This window comes from Alexandromys fortis, unplaced genomic scaffold (assembly GCF_014885135.2).
Source record: "Alexandromys fortis isolate MF-2015 unplaced genomic scaffold, M_Fortis_MF-2015_v1.1 scaffold_94, whole genome shotgun sequence".
Taxonomy (NCBI): domain Eukaryota; kingdom Metazoa; phylum Chordata; class Mammalia; order Rodentia; family Cricetidae; genus Alexandromys; species Alexandromys fortis.
The window spans coordinates 5,023,458-5,044,769 of NW_026067979.1; the positions used below are offsets into that span (position 1 = coordinate 5,023,458).

The 21,312-nt window shown below is 44.5% G+C and overlaps 1 long non-coding RNA gene across 1 annotated transcript; it reads left to right on the plus strand.

Moving 5' to 3' along the window:
* Nucleotides 1-984: 984 nt before the first annotated feature.
* Nucleotides 985-11,697, plus strand: LOC126511097 (uncharacterized). Its single transcript, XR_007594605.1, has 3 exons — nt 985-1,239; nt 8,910-9,107; nt 9,576-11,697. It is a non-coding gene; the product is annotated as an uncharacterized lncRNA (long non-coding RNA).
* Nucleotides 11,698-21,312: the final 9,615 nt, after the last annotated feature.

Sequence of the window (21,312 nt, forward strand, 5' to 3'; positions counted from 1 at the left end):
GGTTGATGCATGGGAGGATGGAGAGATGAATGGAGTCCAAATAAATGGTTGCTGGTGGAAAGATGACTACATAGCTGAATTCTGGTCTCTTTTAGTTTTGATATCTACTCATCCACCCAAATTCAGAATCTTTATGGGCCTTGCTTTAGTTAATTTACTATTGCTACAAAAAGACAGCATGACCAAAGCAATTTATAGAAGAAAGATTTTTATTGGGGGTGTGCTTATAGTTTCTGAAGGGGAGTCCAGGGCCAACATGACAGCAAGCAGGCAGGCATGGTGCTGGAGCAGTAACTGAGAAGTTATATGTTGACACAAAAACCACTAGGGAGAGAGAGAGAGAACTAACTAGGAATAGAGTGGGCTTTTGAAACCTCAAAGCCTACCCCCAGTGACACACGTTCTCCAACAAGGCCATTCTTCCTAATCCTTCCAAAATAGTTCCATCTGCCAGGAACAATGCATTTAAACATATTAGTTTATGGGAGCCATTCTTGGTCAAATCACCACAGGCCTCTAGCAGGTATATCTCAGAAGTTCGGTATTTATAAAAGTAACCTTCTAAATAACCAGCTATGCTCCTCTGTAAACATCCCAAGAGGAAGTTCAACTATCTAGGCAAGAACTAAAACCATTTAGATCATTTCTCATAAATATGGAACTCCTAGGAAAAAATTAAACTATGAACGATCTTATGCAACATTTGTCTTCTCCATTTAGAGAAACCAAAATTTCTACTTTGAGATCTAGTTTGGGCTTTATAACCATGTTGAGTTTGAGCTGATGTTTCACAGAAAGTACTTTTTTTCTTTATTATTTTCCCTCTTTCATACCATAGGCATTCTGTTGGCCTTTCTATCGTATAAACATTGTCCACTCCACACCATTTGTGGCTGGCCTGTGATTGGTTTAGAGAGCGTGCGTCTGCGCGAAGCGAGCAGCAGCTGAGGTCAGGATGACATTTGCTCATGCAGGCGGCAAGCCCAGCCAGTTGGCCAGGACCCCTCTGCAATAAAATATTAATATTAAAAAAAACAGCCTTTTTTATCATCTGAGGTATTTGTAGCCGCCTCTCTGAGCAGCGTTCACTCCCTTCTTCATTCATATTGTGTGGAATACATTGGATTCCATCTCCTCACAGCCCTGTGGGGAGAGGTGGTGGTGGCTTTCCTCCAGCAAGCCTTGGCAGGCTCCAGCTGTACACTGCTACTTGATTAAGGATTTGGCGTGGTAGCTAAGGTAAGCCTTTTTATGGCCTTATCCAAAACGGGATTCCTAATGAATGACGTACTCCCCAAAGAATGTTTCCAGAGTAGCTGTGAGAGCGTTTTGGGGGGTAGAGATTTCACATTTGCCTACCTACTTTATTCCATAGATTTACAGAGTACTAACTACTCCACGGCTTCCAGGCCTGAGACTCCAACCTCCTAAATGGGTGGTGAGGAGCACAGTGGTTCCCCGATGGCTGGGGAGACGTGTTGCGGTAGTTGAAGCATATAAAAATGGATTAGAGAATAAGACAGGAAGGAGTAGAAATTCTATTAGCTACTATGTCTTTCTCCTTCATCATTCCATTCGGATTTTAGAATCTTCTAGAATGAGGAGAGGAAGTCTGTAGGGAAACTGATCCTAACAGCTCTGGAACGGCTCTAAGAAAAACCAGAGACCCTTGAGAGAAGTGGAGAGATTATGGTGATGGGAGACACACTGTGGCTGTCTGGCAGGATACTGTTATTTTAACGACATGGCCATTCCAAATGACTATTGTCATTCAGTGGATGGAGTAGCCAGGTTCCTTCCTCACATGATTCCTTCTTCAGGGGAGGAAACCAGCATAGCTTTCTTGGGAAGTCACTTCTGGCAGAGCCAGAAATATAGGCTTCCATTCTTGGCTTGAAAGTCAAATCAACTGCTGCAATTTTAGCTCCAAATCTGCCTTCCTGCACATTGTCCCGAATATCTCCCTAGCTCAACAAGATCCCAGCTTCCAGCCATGGGGCATTAGTGATCTAGGAAGTCATTTTTAGGGCTGAGGATTAATTCTCCTGCAAATGAAATTTTGGTGGGGACATCTGGGAAGAGTTTACCTAGACCAGTAGAGTGCTTGCAGGCATTCCAGAGGAGCGACAAAGCATACAAGAAATGCTAATATAAGTTAGTCAGCTTTATGTGTCTACAATGAGATGCCTAAGGTCACTAGCTTATAAAGGGGAAAAGTTCTCTTAGCTCACAGGTTTGGAAGCCTGGAGCGTGGCACTGGAAAGGTCCTTCTGGCTGTGCTCACATGGCAGTAGAGGTGTGCACATCTGGAAGCGCTGTGGATGGCTACCGTGGATGTCAACCGGACTTGACTGGCAGATGCTAATATAAGTTAGTAAAGCATACCTATACCCCAGAGGGTGTTTATGGAGATGGTGAACCCATGAGGGTTCTGGCCTAACCCACTGATGGATTCAAAATCCAAATAGATGATTGGTAGATGATGGATCTGTGAGGGTGGGATCTGTATGAAGGGCCCCTGAGTTGTGTTCTTAGGAAGTAGACCCTGGATTAGAACCCTTCTTGTTCCTTCTCTGCACTTTCTTGGCTGCCCATAAAGAAAGGAACTTGTCTTTGCCACAGTCTCTGCCATGAAGTTCTGCTCTACCAGGGCTTAGAAACAATGGAGCAGCTGACCATGGAGCTCTTTCCTCATGAACCCTCTTGGTTTATCTTGGGCATTTGTCACAGCCATGAGAGGTCCAGCTCATATAGCCTTCCATCATCAAGCAGATTGAGCAGAGGTGGGGGAAATAAAGGAGGTGTAAGGATGGAGGGAAGGAGGGAGAAGGGAGACAGACAGACAGACAGACACAGATAGATGATTCCATACAATCTTTCAGTAGCCTAAGGACCTCCTACAAGTCCCCATCTCCCACCACCTCCCATCAGTACCATCTTCATGGAGGCCAAGACTAATTATAACAAACCATTATGAAGGCCGTCCGAGCCACACCCAAACCACCACAGCAGAATTCTGTAAAGCCTGGCAGCCTTGAAGCTCCCAGGTCAGCAAGAACCTAAGCACGTTCATCTGCAAGTGGAAGGAGACATCCCTCCCCAAGGGCCCTGGTACCCCCAGGTTTCCCAATGACCTTATTACATATGACCCTGACACAAGCAGGGGTCACCAAAAAGACTTTGACAGTTGTCAGGGTGTCTGCTGGCCTTACTTGGTGTCTACAATGAGTACTGTTTGAAATAGCTTGGTGAGTTTTTTCTTTAATTCTTAAAACTTACTTAATTTTTAATTATGTGTCTGTGTTTCTGGACTGGTGTATGCACATGAATAGAAGTAACCAAGGAAGCTGGAGGCTTTGGATCCCCCACGGAGTTGGAGTTACAGGAGATTGTAAGCTTCCAAACAAAAGTGCTGGTCCAGAGCCTCTGCAGCAGCAGTGTGTGTTCTCAGTCACTGACAAACACTACACTGCATGCTCTGCCTATGTGTTATGGTTGTTAGTTTGGTGTGTCTGTGGGACTTCTAACAGTGGGAGCAGAGGTATCTTTGCCTCTTTCACCTGCTCTTGGGACCCTCTCCCTCCTACTCAGTTCCCTCATCCAGCCATGATAAGAGGTTTTGTGTCCAGTCTTACTGTGTCTTATACTGTATTCAGGTGATATCTCTGGGAGGTGTGATCTTTCCTGAGGGGAAACAGAAGAGGAGTAGATCTCGGGGAGAGAGGAGGTGAGCGGGCAGTGGAAGGGATGGAGGGAGGAGAGGAAGTGAAACTGCTGTCGGGATGTATTATATCAGAAAAGAATATATAAGTAAGTAAATAAATAAGTAAACGGTGTGATAGTGTAGAACCCAGGGAAGCTCCACGCTTTAGGATGTATATTCTAGCTGTATACAGATTCATGGGGAGATATAAACTGTTAGTTTGGTTAATTTTGGTATATAATTTTTTCAAATTTTTTATAATAAAGATAATTTGAAAATTATGTGTCTATACATGTGTTTCTACATATAGGTACATGTATTGAGTGTGGGTGATCTTAGGGGCCAGAAAAGTACGTTTGATCCCCTGGAGCTGGAGAAACAAGGTTTTGAGCCACTTGATACGGATGCTAAGAGACAAATTCAGGTCCCCTGCAAGAGTAGAATGTTTCTTTAAAGTTCTTTAACAATGGAATTTCCTATTGTTAGAAACACACAAAGAATGCTTGCGGTGTTGCACAAAGGAACATAAAAACCCAGTCAAAGTAGCTAAGAAAGCAATTCTTTTGGGGGGAAAAAAAGAGTGCGTCAGAGCACAGCAGACTAGCAAGCACACTGAGGCTTCTGTTCCATATCACGTGACTCTTCTGACATGAGACATAGACTTCGGGTTTCACTTTAATAAGCATGCTTGGGTTTAGAGAAGAAGAGAGCCACACTCCAACTCCAAAGTCAGCTTTGATTTTTTTTTTAACTGAGTCGGGACTACCATTATATTGAAAAGTAAGGAGCTATGCATGTTTACGTAGTAAGATTTTACCCTATAGAGAATATTGGTATCATAAGTCAGATTTTTCTTTTCCTTGTGACGCTTTCTGGATACCCATCTTTTCTTCTTTAAGGCATCCAGATGTCCAAGGTCTTGACTTTTCAAAGATGTGTATTTTCCTGCAAAGAGAAGAATGGAACCCTACCCCAACCCTGTGAAGTTTCCTTACAACTTGTAGGATTATCACCTCTGTGGATGAACTATCATTTCTCTTTATCTAAAGGTTTCTCTTTTTCACATTGAGTCTTGATTAATTTTGATGGCATCCATAGTATTTCTTTTCCTAAAACAAGAGCAAAACCCCTTCCCAAACATAGCACATCTCCTGGTTTCCATTCTGAGGCCAGCCCATCCTTGAAGTATACCTGCTGATTTAATTCAGGACTTTTCTCTATTGTCCAATGTCTCTTTACAGCTTTTGCTGGGAATATTTTGCTTGCAGCTCTGGACCCTCACAGCTTTTGAGCCCTGTGCCCATGTCCCCTTTGTCCCTCCATTTTCAGCCCCTAGCACAATCTGTTGGATGAACCACCTCGCCAACCTGTTTAAATGAACCGAAGCGGCTGGAGGCCAGGGCACAGCCATATAAGAAAGGTTTCAGCCAGAAGATGACTAGGTCTAGGAGACGAAGGCAAAGGACTCACAAACAGACTGAGTTCATGGAGGCCTCCTCCCCGAACCATTTTATGCAGAGTCAGCCTCCTTAGAGCTGTGACCTGCGCCTGGGACTTTCTCAGGCTCTTTCTACAATGCTCTCTAGTCTCCAGTTCAAGCCGACTTCGATTTATTTTTACTTTAACTTTAGGGGAAAAAAATTAAGCTAATTAACTTTTAACTTTGATGCCTGTGTGGCTTCAGTTGGCCCACTGCCTTGTCCTATTGGCCCGGCTGAACTGGAGACTCCAAGAGTAGGGGGAATCTAGACTTTACGGCCATCAGGCTGCCCTTTTGATAGACTGAAAACCAGCCTGCTTCCAGGGGCAAAAGATTTGCCCCTGGGTCTCTCCTAGGATCTTGCCTCCCACTGCATCCTTTTTGGCTGTGCCCCTTTCATTCTGTTCATGTTGTTTACATGGTCACAGAGCCGCCTTTTGGGTGCGTCTCTTCCTGTAGTGTAGAGAACCCTTGTTCTCTGTGTATAGTCTAATGGTGAGAGCTGGTGACCAGGTACTACGGTCTGCAGAAACCTCACTCCAAGCTCATCCCTTCTTGGATAACTTTCTTCCCCAGCCCATAGAAATATCCTGTGACGGTGCCCAGATGCTGCCCCCACTGCTTGCTGCCCAGATGAGCCAGCCCTTCAGGCTGAGCAGCAAGCAGTGGGGGCAGAACAAATGAGGCCCAGAAGCCCAGGTCAGAACTGCCTTTGCAGATCTGCCCAGAGCCCAAAGAGCGTTTCTGGAATTTGGACACATGACACAGCACTAGGGAGCTGATTGGAAGGCGTGTTTTTCGGATGTTCGTGTGTTCATGTGTTCGGGTGTTCGGGTGTTCATGTGGTTCACAGGAAAATATGCATAGGAAAACAGTGCATGGAAGTTCCCCTGAGGGGTAAACAAGCCAGCAGAAATTAAAGACATGAATCTAAGGGCGCTTCCCGGTAAACTCAGCTGGGTGTGCCTCCTGCCCCACGACATTTTTCTATTCTGTTCTTAACAATACACTGGCCAGAGGTTGGGCAGGGCTGCATGACCAACAGAAAGGTCCAGACAGTAGTTTACATGGAGTTTAGTCTTTCCAAGTAGTCTTATTTTTAGTATAACATTTTAGTTAGATCTTTGGGAATTTCATACATGCATACAGTGTAGTTTGATCTCCTTCCTCCTCCCTCTAATTCCTCCTAGATCTTTCTCTCCCAATTCATGCCCCCCCTTTATTAACCTGCTGAGTCCAATGTGTGCTGCCCATGTAGTCATGGGTATGGGGTCATCCGCTGTAGCATAGCCAACCTACTACCAGGGGGCCATATGCTTACAGATATTCCCCAGTTAGATGTTGGAGCTGGCAATCTATTCCGTGCTGGAAGGCAGACTGGTTTGATCTTGTGCAGGTCTTATCCAGGCGACTGGAGCTGCCGTGGTCCTGTCATGTCCCTAAGATACTATTCTGCTCCAGTCTTCCCTGGCCTCTGCCTTTCACAACCATCTGCCGTTTCTTCTGTTGTGGTCCCCAAGCCTTAGCAGAGAGAGTAGTATAGGTGTCCCGTTTGTGACTGATCAGAAGCCAGACCAATGACTCATTGTCATGAACACTTGTGGGTGGGGCTGATTGGACAAAAGGGTACACTGTGTGACACACCACAGTATCCAGTGCCACTAGGATGAATGAAGAGGTGCTGGAGAGGCAGGAAAGGTAGAGGAGTGAGGTGGGTTTTTTAAAAAAATTTATTTAGGGAGGTTCTTTTCAGGGTGATGCTTCAGGGTGAGGGGTAGATATGGAGGAACAGGTAGGATTGGGGTGTATGATGTGAAATTCCCAAAGAATCAATAAAGAATTATGTTTAAAAGATTGGATAAATAGAAGGGGGTAGTAACCAGAGTGCATTATATACATATATGAAAGTGTCAAGGAATAAAATTTACTAATTGAAAAAATTGAGACTAAATAAATAAATAAAATTGAGAGTTGAAGCAACAAGAAAAGAAAGGAAAGGAAAGGAAAGGAAAGGAAAGGAAAGGAAAGGAAAGGAAAGGAAAGGAAAGGAAAGGAAATGAAAGGAAGGGAGGGAGAGATTGGTAGACAGGCAAACAAAAGTTTCCACAATCTGCAAAACCAGACCACCAGCTGGGGATTTAGCACTCAAATGTATAAACCTGTGAGAGACATCTTACACCCAAACTGTAACAGAAGCCAGCATCTTCCATTCTGCTGCAACGTCACTAGAGCCTGGTTGTGACTCTCACCGGTATATGTAAGATCATGTCATAATGCCTTGCCGCAAGGGCTGAGACTTGGGTTTGAGGGGTGTGTGCTAGCTAGTCCTCCTCTACGTTACTTTTGTCAAACAGGCAGTCAGTCATAATAACCAGAAAAGTAATGAATACCATTTCAAATGAAGATTACAAGAAGTCAAGCTGCGTCTTTCTCTGGAGGGGCATAGATCCAGGTTGCTGGCCCCTAACATTCATTGTTAGTCAAGCATTGTACAAAGCCATTGATGTACTTGTATTACTTGAGTCTATCTGTTCTGTGATGATATATTCTATCCTGTCCATTCTGTAAATGAGCAAACTCAGACTTGGGGACTTACCCAAAATGTCACATCTCATAAATGACAAGAGCATGTTTCCAGGCCAGGTTGATCTTGCTCAAAGGCTCAGCTCTAACTCTTTGCTTTTACATGTACGCTTCAGTCCCACTTCCTCTAGAGAAGAATCACTTCCTAAGACAGACAGGGACCCAGATCACTGCCGGCTGAACATGGTACATCATTTCTCTCCCCTTTGATTGACAGCTGTGGCCAATGAGTCATTCATCTGGCTAATAGACTAATCGTGTGCTATTCTCAACAAGTGCTCAGTTTAAGCATGTGGAATAGTTTAAAATATCTTATCCTTGTCTTTGTTTTTTTTATTAATGTTTATGTTGTGATGTCACCCCTGCCGTCGATCAACCTATCCCAAACCTCCATGTGTAATAATGACAGACCCACTCCACATGCTACATGCCTAGTTATACTTTTCGTGGATCTTGCCAAATTCTCTCTCTCTCGTAGGTATTCACGCCTCACTTTCCTAGGTTCCTAGATGCAAGATTAAATCAAAATTAGTTAAGAAATTTCCACAGTCTTGTCACATACACTGTTTTGTTGTAAAATGCTTTTAGCGCTCGTGTATCCTGCGTCTTGTCTGCTGGTCTTGCCTGAGATCTGTCAGGCTGGTGTGCCCTGTATTAATCTAGTTTCTGTTGTAACAAAGTAACCTGAAGCTGAGTACTTTATAAAGAAAAAAGGTTTATTAATGATGTGGGAGTGATTTCTTATTAATAAAGAAACTGCCTAGGCCCCTTGATAGGCCAACCCTTAGGTGGGTGGAGTAAACAGAACAGAATGCTGGGAGAAAGAAGCTGAGTCAGGGAGTCGCCATGATTCTCCTGCTCCAGACAGATGCAGGTTAAGATCTTCCCTGGTAAGCCACCTTGTGGGCTACACAAATTATTAGAAATGGGTTAGATTAATATGTAAGAACTAGCCAATAAGAGGCTACAGATAACGGGCCAGGCAGTGTTTAAAAGAATACAGTTTCTGTGTAATTATTTCGGGGCATAAGCTAGCCATGTGGGTGGCCGGGTGCCGGGGACACAGCCCTGGCCGCTCTTCCCTTCAACATATTTAGCTCATAGTTTTGGAAGCTGAATGTTCATGATCAAGTACCCCCTCAGGTCAGCTTCCAGGAAGGCTTCCCTGGCTGTGTCACAAATTGGAGAAAAGGAAACAAACCTGCAGAAGATGCCATATGCAGAGGGGTGGCTTCATGTTATAACAACCCACTCTCAAGAGAACCAACTCATCCAGGAGAAAAGACTAAATCTTCCTCATTCTACAGACTTGAGGATGCTAGCCTTCCCCAGGCCGTACAGGTAAGGATGCTAGCCTTCTCCAGGCTGTACAGGTAAGGATGCTAGCCTTCTCCACGCTGCACATGTAAGTCTAGCCTTCATCTTTTAAAGTCCCTCCAACTTTTAACATGGCCACCACACTTTCAGCATAGGAGCCTTTGGGGGACACACTCAGTTCTAGCCAAACCCTAGCATCCCCCAACGAGGCCATTCTGAGCCGGACTGACTGCAGTCACCAGTGTGGATAAACTCTGGGGCAGTTAGAACTCTTGCTGGGCCTTTTGGAATTGCCATTCAGGGTTAAGCCCGGGGCTGAAGCTTTGGTCACATTTCCACATTGTATTTTATAGGAAATTGAAGCTGTAGGGGAGAGAAAAGGCAGAGCCCATCTGCTGAGGTAGCAGCTAAGGGTACACAGCATGGAAGGACACGATTAACAGCAAGAATGCGATTTGAATCTGTGCACTCTCAACCCCCTTCTCCTCACAGAAAGAAGAAAATAGAAGCACTGGCCAGGTTTTGTGAAATACAGCACGCAGGCAGAGATGTCAGGACGGATCTCACTGGAGATGAATATCTAAGCAACAGTTCAAACGCTATTGACTTAACAGGAACCAACTGTGCCTTTTATGAACAAACCTAAATCAGAACAGAAACTTCAGGGCTGACTTTGAAAAGAGGCCCCCAGACCTCGCTCGGTTACTAACCCACCCCCAAGCTCCCGCATGTGCTGGAGCAGAAGCACAGCCTCTCTGACCAGTTCCTGTCTGTAGTGTCTGTCTGTCCCACCAGTGTGGCAGCAATGGGCTACAGGCTTGAGTCAGGGGAATCCTGAAGTGCGTTGGTGACCCATCCCATCCCGCCCCCTTGTCCCTCCAGGGAACTTTTATTTTTATTCCTATACTTTACCTCCACTGGCTAGTCGGGTCTGAGCTTCAGGCCCTGCCCACGTTATTGTTTATGGGAAGAGGCAGTCTCCAACAGGAACGTCCTGGGGTCCACACCCCTGTGCGCTGATACCCCTAGGATCAGCCTATGGGCCCAATAACAGCAAACAAAGATAGTGAGCAGAGGGGACGTGCCCCTGGCTTAATTTTGGGGAATGACTACTTACTAAGGAGGCAGGGAGCGAGTGGCAAGGAGGAGACTCCCCTCAGAAAATTGCTGCCCCAGAAAAAGATCTTATTACCTCTGGGACTGTCTGGAAGACCTGGAGAAAAACCCATTGCAGGGTCATGCAGGAGTGAGCCTGGGACTGAGACCATCCTGGTGTAAAGGAGAACAGAAACCACACACCCCAAGATGGGCTAGGAGACCAGGGGGACATAAACGTTGTCTCCTACCAGGTCCCCACATGATGCCAGGGCCCCAGGGCCATAGCGACACCAGGACCCAGCTCTGCTTGCTGTGGGGGCGGGAGAGGCTTCTTCTCACCGAACAATCTGACTGTTGCCAGATGTGGGCTCCCAGCCAGCTTTTACATAATTCAGGCTTTTCTTCTCTCCACACGGTCCAACTTAAAGGAGCCTTAGAAGTTGGGCTTTAATCTTCATCCCGAGCCCTCCCTACCTCCTTTCATGTTGTTCCTCCGCGTGGCCACAAACCCTCTCACCCAGATGCGCGAAGGACCTTTCTTGTGTGTGCCGCACATATGGCTGGAAACAAAAGCCACACTTCTCCTTTATGTTTGCTACAACCTAACATAAAAAATAACCCCAAGCATCTGTCCTCAGCCTCTGGATACCAGCGACTTCTCTTCCAAGGATCCCATCTCTGAACACCCTGTTGAGAGCTCAGGGTGTGAGCAGGAAGAAGCACTGCCAAGAAGGAGAGAATTGGATCACGATCATGCTTGGTTCTGTCAGCGAAGGCCGGCTTTTTCTGATTTAAAGCTGTTCTTGTCACGTGAGGAGAGCCAAGTACCTCAGAGGGGCTGAAGGGGACTCTGACCAAGCAGGTCCTAAATTCATTTTGTTTCTCTGTTCGTAGGAGTTGGTTGTGTCATCAATGATCAAGCCTGTCTTTGTCGTCTGGACCTCAACTGTAAGGCTGGAGCACAGATCGAGCCTTGCTCGGCTTTCAAACACTCATGTTTACAACGCACAAATGCTGAGGGATCTCTATAGTCTCCCTCAAGTCCAGCCTTCTCATTAAGAAAGAATAAAGAAACCACCACGTCTTATTGAGGAAAGCCTTTTCATAAGATCAACAGTACACACACTGCTGGTCTCAGAACATTTCTTTCGGGACAGCCAGGCCTACTTATCCATTCAGTGGCCCCAGACACCAGGTCCCAGAATAGCTTGAGGTACCTGTGGAACCCACTTCGCCTCTAGCACGGATCTTCCCATCAGCAGCTCTCACCTTTCAGTTGAGTCAGAAAGTGAGGGATTCAGCAAAGCTGGCCTTGCTTTCATAACAAAACAACTTAACTATTGCAGTAATTAATCCACTTCCACAGGAACGGTAACAATAACAGCGTAGCAACCTAATCACCAGTTAGGTTGTTGCACTACACAGGGAGACAACCGCTGCACTGGGAATTAAGTTTCCAGTCCAGGAGGCTTGGCGGATCTGTTGCAAGCACAGTATAGCTGAATCTCTCGTTGTCTAATAAAATGTGGGGTGGAGGGCAGGTCAGAGGGCAATGCCAGTCACCTCTCACAAGAGAATTGATCACAATCACTGTACTCTTTCCCTCCACCCAATTTTTGTTATATAAGTGTGTGTGTGTGTGTGTGTGTGTGTGTGTGTGTCTGTGGGAGTGTATGTCACAGGTGCGAGGTGCCTGTGGAATCCAGAAGAGGACCTTGAATCTTCGAGAACTAGATGTCACAGGCAGTTGTGTGTCACAGCAGGCTCTTTGTTAAGATAGCATGCTCTAGCCTGTGCTGATTGATGTAGGCTCCTTATTGTGTCCCATACAACTCTAAATGTCTGCAGCTTAGTGTTGGTGTCGTTTCCTTCCTTCCTTCCTTCCTTCCTTCCTTCCTTCCTTCCTTCCTTCCTTCCTTCCTTCCTTCCTTCCTTCTCTTTCCCAATCCAGAAGCAGGTCGTCTACAAATGGTTTAGTGCCAGGTTCCACATGAACACGTGAAGGACTAGAGGGTGACCCCCTTTTCAGCTGCACCCCATTTCCTTGGCCGAATGGCTCTCTCTACCAGACCCTGGTCTTGACACATGGCAGGGACTCACCACTGTTGACAGGGAAGGGGACCTGGCTATCCAGGGCCAACAGGTGCTCCTTGGGCCCTGGAGTGTCGTTTTTCATTACCATGTTAATTGCGTACCAGTGAGAGTCAGTGCGCCATCTTAACACAGGTACATATTTTATGTACCAGCCAAACCCAGCCTCTCTTTGGCCAGGACTCCCCCACTGAACCCCAACCTCTAGTACTTGCTGTTCTATATTCAGCTTGCCCGGATTCTCTCTCTCTCTCTCTCTCTCTCTCTCTCTCTCTCTCTCTCTCTCTCTCTCTCTCTTTCTCTCTCCTCCTGCTCACTGCTACTTACTTGCTGTTGCTTCTCTTGCCTGTCACCTCACCAGTCTTTTCCATGATCACAGATGTATACTGAACACATAGTTTATAAATAGGTTAGCTTTTATTTCCAGAAGGCATTAGAAATTAGAATTTGAAGAAGGGGAAAAATTGGCCTAGATCTCAGAGAAACACTTTATGCACACTGTGAGAGCTAAGAACGATGCTTTACGTACATCATGGTGTCAAATGGCTGATGAACATGGTGTACGACTGGCTGGGTGTGGTGTTACCTTTCAACCCCAGCACTTAGAAGGCAGAAGCAGGCAAAATGATGTGAGTTTTGCCAGGGCTCCATAATAAAGACTTCAAAAAAATGCTTCAAGAATGTATTACAACCATAAAAACTGCCAAAATCAATTTGGGTTCTCATCACAAAAAAAGGATAAGTATGCGAAATAATGCATATGATTGATGTGGCCAATCCACAATGTATACATATTTCAGATCCTTGGGCTTAATAAATATATTTAAGTTTATCCGTGTTTATATAGATGATTGCTAGATATATCTATACAGATAATAGCAACAAAGAAATACTTAAGTCAGCAGTCCAAAAAGACTTTAAATCTGGGCTAACGATAAGAAAAAATTGAATTATTTTTTCATCTCAACATTCAGAATGAAAAGGTTGTTTTCAAAGCCTTAATAGTCTGTAACACGAATTCTAATTGATATTAATAATTAAAACTCAGAGTCATATAAAGGTTAATGCTGAAAGATCAGAGAAGCAGAGTGGTCAGCCACTAGAGTTCTTACCTCCGCCAATGCTCAGACCATAGGAGCAACCCTGTCTCCACGAATCCTCAGACTAACTGCTGTCCCTACCACAGACTGCATCTGTGCTCTTGTTTCCTTCTGCCTTATATTCCTCTCTTCTCCCTGGTATATCACTCTTAACTCCCCCTCTGTAGTGCTGGGATTAAAGGCGTGTATCTCCCACGTACTGGGATTAAAGGTGTGTGCCACCACTGCCTGGCCTCTACGGCTAACTAGTGGTTTAGCTCTGCTAACCACTCTGAGCTCTTGGCGAGTTTTGTTAGATTACAAACAAAATATCACTACAATGGACTGAAAGGGAAGCTAAGGGCATAGCCTAGAGCCATGTGTGAGCCCTCCTCTCTACCATCATTACCCTCCTCAACACCTGGTTCTGAAAACTGATTCTCTGTGGGAAAAGGGTTAGCAGAACCCTGTAGGAGCATAAGGAAACAGCCAGCTACTTATAGCCTAAACACCTTGAGCCCTTGATTTGCAAGACCAGAGCTAAAGCAACTTGCCATTGTGGAAGCCGCATTTTCCGGCTGAAGGCATCACAGAGGCAGCAAGTGAGACATTTCAGGAGGGGGAAAATAATCTTCTCCTTCCTCTCATAGCAATGACCTTAAATTCCCAGAAGGACAGAAACCATATGCTGGTGTTATGAATAAATTACGAAAAAACGTCTAAGGCTAAGTGTTTAATTACGCTTGGCATGGCTACACCTTTTTGCTCTCAAGACAGGAAATCCCCGACTATTAACAGGATTCAACCTTGGCAGACCAAATACAACCTTCCTGACAGCCTCTCCTGGACAGTCAGCGCCAATGGTCTCTCTGGGACAACAGGAGCGCCTGAGGCCAGAACTTATTGTGTTGGTCCCTATGGTTAGATGCCCAGTGTCTCAAAGAAAAGATCAAATGTGCTTCAAAGCAAGTCCCCAACATCCTCCCAAGAGTGTCAGTCAGCTTTCTATAACACACACTTGAGATAATATATACAAAGGAAAGGTTTATTATGACTCAAGGTTTTAGAGGATTTAGCTTGTGGTCAGGTGGCCCCATCGCTTTTGGGCTTGGGGTGAGACAGTTTATCACTGTGAGAGAATAGGTCGAGGGAAATTCAACCACCTCATCACTAGAACAAAAGAGGAGCTGAGGAGGCCTTCTCTGTAAACTGCATCACAGGCTATCTCAGGGATATACTATCCCTGGGCCTCATCTCAGAATGCATTTACAGTCTCCTAATGGTGCCACCACCTAGTGGCCAAGACTTCAACATCTGACCATCTGGGAGACAAAAGAGAATATTTAAAACGTTTTTTTTTTCCCTTTGATTTCTGCCCTTAGTTTTCTTCTAAACATTCTGAAATTCTTACTGAGATACCCGCGGCATCTGTTTGACAGGTAGCGGGCATTTAGTATGGGACAGCCACAGAGCAATCAAGAAACAGGCAGAAAAATAAACGTCCATGTGTTTTCAACACATAATTCCTATAAGTGAATCAAATTTTGTTTTTCAAGACAAGGCTTCTCTGTTAACAGCCCTGGCTGTCCTGGAACTCGCTTTGTAGAACAGGCTGGCCTTGAACCCACAGAGATATTTCTGCCTCTGTCTCCCAAGTGCTGGGTTTAAAGGTTTAGGCCACCACTGTCTGGCTTATTTTTTTTAATTTGAAATTTGTAAACTCTATTATAAATGGAAGTGTAAAGCCCAATGTAAAGTTACATAGCTTCTATTCCAAGTGGCTGTTCTCACTGTATACAAGTCCATCGAGGTTGCTTTTATTTGCATTTTTTGGAATCAAGTTTATAAAGCTAACATATCTTTCTTTAAAGCATATTAAACATTCAAACAACTATGACCAAAACTCTGCTCAGACAGCAGCTGAGCTGAACAATGACCTCTGAGCCACCGGGCGATGACCCTGTTCTTGAGACTGAATTAGAATTTCTCACCCTTCTCTTTTCATTGGTTCTTCTATCAGGAGTCTTAAGAATGTGCTCATCCATAGTACAGCCATTTGTTCACTCAATCAATATTCATCAAGGGTGTATTCCCTACTGCTCTGGGTACTAGGTGTTAGATTAGTAAATCGTGATGCTTATTTTTGTTCAAGGTAAGCAAAGATGCAATGTTAATACACTTGTGAGTTCTGGGTGAAGGCATGTGCTGGACAACTCTTAGCTGTCCTAACTGTTTAGAGCATTGCTGCCTAAATGTATGATGGAAAAAATATTCTCAGAGACTCTTTGCCTGCTCCTGCATCTTCAAGTGTTCTCTGAATCTTCTCCTTTAGAAGCCCTAAGGCATTTATGCAAATCAGAGATGCCACCTCACCCATCAGAATGACTGTCATCAAGGAAACAGGTGACAAAAAGGAACTGTTACACATTCTGAGAGAAAGAAAATCAGCACAGCCACTTCAGGGATCATTAATAAGTTTCTGAAAGATAGATAGATGATAGATAGATAGATAGATAGATAGATAGATAGATAGATAGATGATAGATAGATGTATACATAAACAAACAAACAAACAAGACTACCATATAACCCAGCTATTCCCTTCTTGAGAATGCATTACCCAGTGTTCACTGTAGTGATGTTTACAGTAGCCAAGCTATGAATCCAGCCTCCTGCTTATCAACAGATGAATGAACAGAAAAACCATATACTCTGTGTGTGTGTGTATGAAATTGAGTATTATTCAGCCATAAAGAAAAATGAAATTGCATTGTTTACAGGAAAATAAATAGAACTAGAGATCACCATATCAACTAAGATAAGGGAGACTCCCAAAGACAAATGTCACATTTTCTCTCATGTGTAGAATCTGCATTTTTTTAAAAAAGGAGAAAATGAGAAATTAAAAAGGAACCAACATGAAGAAATGGGAGATTGTTTAAAAGTTAGGACAGTGACATTTCAAAAGGCGTGCATTTCCACCAGCCTGGGGAGCTTCCTGTGTCCATCAGTATACACCTTTAGAAATCTCAGCTCAACTTTTCCCTGGAATACTTTGCATTTCCTAGAAACTTATAAAACTGTGATGATACATTTTGTTTCTGCTTCTTTCCCTGAGCATAATCATTCTGAAATCAATTTGTCTTAGGAGCTCCTCAGGAGCTGTTAGGGAGTTGGATCTGGGGCTTTTTATGCATGCTAGGTAGGTTTGCTGACACTGAACCCCAACCCCTAAATGCATTCTTCCATTTTGTTAGAAGTGTCTCTGAACATTCACCTAGTGGTGAGTATTGGAGACTCAGGGCACACTCAGGTGTGAGAAGCCACTTCATGAGGAAGTAAGTGCTGACGCAGGTGTGGAATGCCTGCGGAAAGCGGCTATTGAGAGAAAACAATCTCACAGGCCCCTCTTTTCCAGGGTTATAGGAGCAGCAAGGACCACTAAGGAGAGGAGACACTTATTTGTGGAGCTGCCTGTAAGCCATGCAGTGTGCTCCAGGGTTCCAATGTTTGTGAACTGTTGCCCATACATACATCTGCCTTTGAGATGCCCATGCTCCAATAAACTCAAGGGAACACACACACACACACAAAGACACACACAGAGAGAAGGGGGAGAGCAATCTAACACATGTTACAGAGAAAACAGAAGAAAAAATAATACATTCTCTTATCTTCAGGAGACTAAACGTCTTCTTGCTGTCTCCTGTACATTTCCTGCAAGAGAGCCCTGAGCTAATTCCTAAGGTGTGTTTATTTGAACAGATCCAAGAAATACCCTTACACTCTAAACATTGGAGATCGGGCTCAGTCCCTAACGATCCATCTTTACTTCAAAGGTCATTACAAGACCCAGACTCACCAGAAAAACACTCAAAGAGCTAAAGGAGAGAACGTGATTTCTTTCACCCTCCCAATAAATAGCTTGCTTTCTGCTTTGGGCTATTCCACACAAAGTTTCTCTGGACAATCATACCAACAGTGTCTGGCTACAGTGTCTGTCTGTTGCTAATATTCCTTCCTGGGGGGATTTCCCTAAAGTGTGGTTTGTATACTCAATGAGACTCCATTGCAAAAAAAAATATTTTTTCCTTTGCAAGTGGTTGTCCATTGGAGATAACTTCCTGGTTATGGATGGGAGCCCATGTCCACTTTCCCCTCTCAGCTCTGGAATCCCCCTTCGGCTTAGACCTGAGCATGCCCTGTGCGTGCCGCCATAGCCTTCGTGAGTTCATATTGCATTGGTCCTGTTGTTTCTGGAAGACTCTGTCTCCTTGGTGTCCTCCATACCTACTGGCTCTTACAATCCTTCTGAAGCACGATTAAAAGAAGCTTAGAGACTGATATTGGGGTTCAACCTGAAGATCCAAAGTGCAAACCAGCCAGCTACTGACTCTTACCTTGACCCCAGTCTGAAGTGGCGATCCTGTCTGCAGGAATCTCAGAATGAGACTGTGTCTGAGAGCTGTCTTTTCCAATTTTATAATCTTCTCTAGGGCTGGGATTAAAAGTGTGGACCACTGGGATTAAAGGCATGCACCACCCGGTTTCTATGGCAACTAGTGTAGCTACTGGGATTAAAGGGGTGTGTCACCACTGCCTGGTCTGTAAGGCTGACCAGTGGGGCTGTTTTACTCTCTGATCTTCAGGCAAACTTTATTAAAATACAAATAAAATGCCACTACATCTTTCCATCTCCTCTTCCACATATTTTCCTGACCTTTGAGGGGAGGGGTTTGATGAAGACATCCCATTTAAGACTAAGTGTCTCACTCTCTGTCCACTGTGTGTCTCTGTGTTAGCTCCCATCTACTCGCAAGATGAAGCTTCTCTGATGATGGCTGAGTGAGACACTGAGCGATAGGCACAGTGGAATGTCATTCAGAGTCATTTTCGTGCTACATTCCTTTGGCAGAACAATAGTATTTGCTTTCCCCGGGGCCCCTGATTTATCTCGCCTCAGGTTCTTGGCCACCCAGTGTCAGGCACGGGTTTCATCTCAAGGGGCAGGCCTTGAATTCAATTGGATAGTAGTTGGTTACCTTCATGACTCCTGTGGCACTATTGCATCAGCATATATGCAGGGACGTCACCATTGTAGGCTTCAGGGTTTGTCACTGGGCTGGTGTTGACCATTCTCTGTAGCATTCGGAAAAGCCTGTAGTACTCTGAACACTAGTCAGCAGAGGTGGAGGCTCTAGTTAGGCACCAGCTTGACTTCTCCATGTTCAGTGAGATACTGTCTTCAGCAATAGGGTCTTACCATCACTTTGTGGAAAGCAACCAATAGTTTTGGCAATAGCCTGAGTTATTTGGAGGTTCCCATGGGTCCCTTTGGCCAACAACTCAATTAGATGCAACTCATTCCAAGCCCTGAAAGTTTCATTTGGTGGCAAGAAATGTCTAGTTGGGGCTCTGTCTCCCCTGTTATTTGGTGATTCCATTTAGATTTCTTCTATACACGCATATATTTTAAGAAGCTTCTATTGTATTAGTTTTCCATACAATCCCTCAAGTAGATCTTAGTTTTAGTTGTTCTCTATATTCTTTCCCTCACCCTCTCTTTTCCCTCCTCTTCCCTTTCCAGTCCCCGCTCCCCATCTTTCCAAAGCTACATGGTCTACTCTATTCTATTCTATTCTATTCTATTCTATTCTATTCTATTCTATTCTATGATTAACTCTTTAGCTTCTATACCTGAGAGAAAATGTTCAGTTTTTATCTACACAAACACACATTATATACATAGAGTGTAAATACACACATACATATGAAAATAAAAAAAAGATTCAAGTAGAGAGCGAAAGCATCACTAAAAGGCTGAGCAGAATATACATATGTGCATAAGAAGGGACCTGAAAGAGCTGGTGGCAAAAGCAGGTTGGCAGAGCATTTTCATGCCAGGTTGGAAGTGAGCTCACTGAGACGGTTGGCTTGGTTCTGCAGTCCCTGAGGCCTCAAGGGAGACTAGACGGGCACAGAGGAAGCTCGTGTTCCTGTAGTACAGATGCAGCGCTGTCATGAAAAACAGGTGGAAGGGTGACATGACTTGGAGCAGGAACCCCAGCTCATCATCATTACGGAGAAGACGCTAAGTATCAGTGTGGGGAAAGGCGTGGTCTTCTGGTGCAGTAGCCATCATCCCAGGGACGTTCACCCCAGGGGCCATTCCATCTCCAATTTCAGATTCCATGCCCTCTCCTTCCCTTCCCTTTCCTTCTCTTCCCGCCTCTCCTTTCTCTTCCACACTTACTCCTTCCATCCTCTTTTCTGTCCTTCCTTCCTTCTTCCCTCCTTCCTTCCTTTACCTACCCACTCCCTCCCCATCCCTTCCTTCTTTCCTTTTGTTTTTTTTTATTTTAATGTTTGAGATGTAGAGATATGGTCAAAATCCAAGAAGAAAGCCACAGCTTCATCCCTGAGTGTGGGAGGGTGAAACACCTGTTCCTTCCTCTCTTCATGCTTAGTGTTTAGTTTTTTCTTTTTTCTGAATGTTAGAAAATTCCAGGCTAAGCCGAACTCCAGTACAAAATAACATAGAACAAAACAGTATCCACACTTCAGAAAATCTCCGGGTCAGGGGATACTTGAAAACTTTTTATTGGCAGCAGAGATGTTAGGCTCAAGGGAAGACAGAAGTGCTGTATAGTGTGGTTCCGTCTGGAAAGTTCCCACACCCTCCACTGACTAAGCATTCATATTGCTTAATTAATGGCTTAATAATAATTAGGGAAATTTATTTTGCTCTTTGCCAAACAAAGCAAAATGATTGCTGACATACAACTGCAGATCCTGAAGGATTTTTTTTTTTTTACTGGATCTTTCTAAACCCAAGACATGCAAAAGGAAATCTGCTTTCCGCATGTGTTTAAAGTGTGTGCGCACACATGCGCTTCCCACAGGACGCTGTTTATTTTGCTACAACTGTTGTTTGATTGCTTGTTAGTCCAAAGCCTGTTTGGAGCCCTGGATTGTACTCAGAAGATGAATAAGAACAGGAAAGTTCCAGAGCAGCTGTTCCTCACTGAAGTCTTGCCACGCACTGGGAGTTTGTAGGCTAAAGTCTTTGTGGCTGCTCTTAATAGTTTATGGAAGGCTGAGATAACAGAGAACACCTTGGAAAGTCCATATGCGGAAGAACCCATGAGTATCTTCTGGGCCACTGTTTCAGGCACACACTGTGTGCTAGTCAGACCCCAAAGTCTAACTCCACTGAAGCCCTTAGAGTTTATTTGTGCACTTTTGTTTATTTCTCTACAGTTGTCAGATTTCAAAGGACAGTTCCAATGTCTTAACTTTTGTATGTGAACTAAGGACATTGCTGGTAGTAACTTGGATGAATGGATGAGAAGATATGAATGAATGAATGAATGAATGAATGAACAAAACTATGATTCTAACTTAGATCGTTAATGCCAGATAGGAAGAGTGCGGTCTCATGTAATAAGGTGGAAATTCCACATGACATATGAGCGGAGAGCGACATTTAGTCACTGAGAGTCCTAAAGCCAGCTCCAGTTCCCTCCAGACTCCTTCCTGCCCCTGCAGTCGGAGGTTCCTTCCCCACTGGTTCCATCTGCTGCAGACCCAGAGACCCTTCCCCTAAAATCAAACACTGTCATTTTGGGGAGTCCTGTCCCGTCTGCTGCATCTGCTGTCTCCTCAAATGTATGCACATTGCAGCCGAAATCCTCCGGGTTTGGAACTGTGCTGGCTCAAATGTCAGTCGCCCCTCAGCTCTCAGGTGCCCTGGGCAGCATGTGTGCAAAGCCCAGGTTAGTACGCAGAGAGTTTTGTTTGTGAGTGATTGTAGCCCCCAAAAATGCTCTAAGCATAGTTCATACTGTTCTAAATCTTTGAAAATTGGTCAAATTCTCCCTTTGCATGACACTTCTAACTAACTGAGAATTGGCCCTTCTCTGATCTCTGCGATCTTATTTCAAGCAGATTGAACCATTTGG